At 42.4% G+C, this 2,417-nt stretch overlaps 1 non-coding gene across 1 annotated transcript; it reads left to right on the plus strand.

Annotated features, from left to right (window-relative positions):
- The first annotated feature begins 1,788 nt into the window (after positions 1-1,788).
- On the plus strand, positions 1,789-1,896 carry LOC112793270 (small nucleolar RNA R71). Its single transcript, XR_003197971.1, has one exon. It is a non-coding gene; the product is annotated as a small nucleolar RNA R71 (small nucleolar RNA).
- The last annotated feature ends 521 nt before the right edge of the window (positions 1,897-2,417 follow it).

Genomic DNA, 2,417 nt, shown 5'->3' on the forward strand with positions numbered 1-2,417 from the left:
ATAAAATAACAATGGAAAATAGATAAATATAACATTGGGTTGCCTTCCAACAAGCGCTTCTTTAATGTCAGTAGCTTGACAGTGGGCTCTCATGGAGCCTCACAGATACTCAGAGCAATGTTGGAACCTCCCAACACCAAACTTAGAGTTTGAATCTGGGGATTCAACACCAAACTTAGAATTTGGTTGTGGCCTCCCAACACCAAACTTAGAGTTTGACTGTGGGGGCTCTGTTTGACTCTTTTTTGAGAGAAGCTCTTTATGCTTCCTCTCCATGGTTACAGAGGGATATCCTTGAGCCTTAAACACAAAGGATTATTCATTCACTTGAATGATCAATTCTCCTCTGTCAACATCAATCACAGCCTTTGCTGTGGCTAGGAAGGGTCTGCCAAGGATGATGGATTCATCCATGCACTTCCCAGTCTCTAGGACTATGAAATCAGCAGGGATGCAATGGTCTTCAATATTTACCAGAACATCCTCTACAAGTCCATAAGCTTGTTTTCATGAATTGTCTGCCATCTCTAGTGAGATTCTTGCAGCTTGCACCTCAAAGATTCCTAGCTTCTCCGTTACAAAGAGAGGCATGAGGTTTATGCTTGACCCTAGGTCACACAGAGCCTTCTTGAAGGTCATGGTGCCTACTGTACAAGGTATTATGAACTTCCCAGGATCCTGTCTCTTTTGAGGTAATCTCTGCCTAGTCAAGTTATCCAGTTCTTTGGTGAGCAAAGGGGGTTCATCCTCTCAAGTCTCATTACCAAATTACTTGTCATTTAGCTTCATGATTGCTCCAAGGTACTTGGCAACTTGCTCTTCAGTGACATCTTCATCCTCTTCAGAGGAAGAATACTCATCAGAGCTCATGAATGGCAGAAGTAAATCCAATGGAATCTCTATGGTCTCAGTCTGAGCCTCAGATTCCCATGGTTCCTCATTAGGGAACTCATTGGAGGCTAGTGGACGTCCATTGAGGTCTTCCTCAGTGGCGCTCACTGCCTCTTCCTCCTCTCCAAATTCGGCCATGTTGATGGCCTTACACTCTCCTTTTGGATTCTCTTCTGTATTGCTTGGAAGAGTACTAGGAGGGAGTTCAGTAACTTTCTTACTCAGCTGACCCACTTGTGCCTCCAAGTTTCTAATGGAGGACCTTGTTTCAGTCATGAAACTTTGAGTGGTTTTGATTAGATCAGAGACCATGGTTGCTAAGTCAGAGTGGCTCTGCTTAGAATTCTCTGTCTATTGCTGAGAAGATCATGGAAAAGGCTTGCCATTGCTAAACATGTTTCTTCTACCATTATTGTTGTTGAAACCTTGTTGAGGTCTCTATTGATCCTTCCATGAGAGATTTGGATGATTTCTCCATGAAGGATTATAGGTGTTTCCATAGGGTTCTCCCATGTAATTTACCTCTTCCATTGATGGGTTCTCAGGATCATAAGCTTCTTCTTCAGATGAAGCGTTCTTAGTACTGCCTGGTGCAGCTTGTATTCCAGACAGACTTTGAGAGATCATATTGACTTGCTGAGTCAATATTTTGTTCTAAGCCAATATGGCATTTAGAGTATCAATCTCAAGAACTCCTTTCTTCTGATTCGTCCCATTGTTCACAGGATTCCTTTCAAAAGTGTACATGAATTGGTTATTTGCAACCATTTCAATGAGTTCTCGAGCTTCTGCAGGTGTCTTCTTCAGATGAAGAGATTCTCCAGCAGAGCTGTCCAATGACATCTTTGACAGTTCAGATAGACCATCATAGAAGATACCTATGATGCTCCATTCAGAAAGCATGTCAGAAGGACACTTTCTGATCAATTGTTTGTATCTTTCCCAAGCTTCATAGAGGGATTCTCCTTCCTTCTGTCTGAAGGTTTGGACTTCTACTCTAAGCTTACTCAATTTTTGAGGTGGAAAGAACTTTGCCAAGAAGGCATTGACTAGCTTTTCCCAAGAGTTCAGGCTTTCTTTAGGTTGTGAGTCTAACCATATCCTAGCTCTGTCTCTTACAGCAAAAGGGAATAGCATAAGTCTGTAGACCTCAGAGTCAACCCCATTGGTCTTGACAGTGTCACAGATTTGCAAGAATTCAGCTAAAAACTGATGAGGATCTTCCAATGGAAGTCCATGGAACTTGCAATTCTGTTGCATTAGAGAAACTAATTGAGGCTTAAGCTCAAAGTTGTTTGCTCCAATGGCAGGGATAGAGATGCTTCTCCCATAGAAGTCGGGAGTAGGTGCAGTAAAGTCACCCAGCACCTTCCTTGCATTGTTGGCATTGTTGTTGTTTTCGGCTGCCATGTCTTCTTCTTGTTTGAATATTTCTATTAGGTCATCTATAGAGAGTAGTGCTTTAGCTTCTCTTAGCTTTCGCTTCAAGGTCCTTTCAGGTTCAGGGTCAGCCTCAACAAGAATGC

Source organism: Arachis hypogaea, chromosome 3 (assembly GCF_003086295.3).
Source record: "Arachis hypogaea cultivar Tifrunner chromosome 3, arahy.Tifrunner.gnm2.J5K5, whole genome shotgun sequence".
NCBI classification, from domain to species: Eukaryota; Viridiplantae; Streptophyta; class Magnoliopsida; order Fabales; family Fabaceae; genus Arachis; species Arachis hypogaea.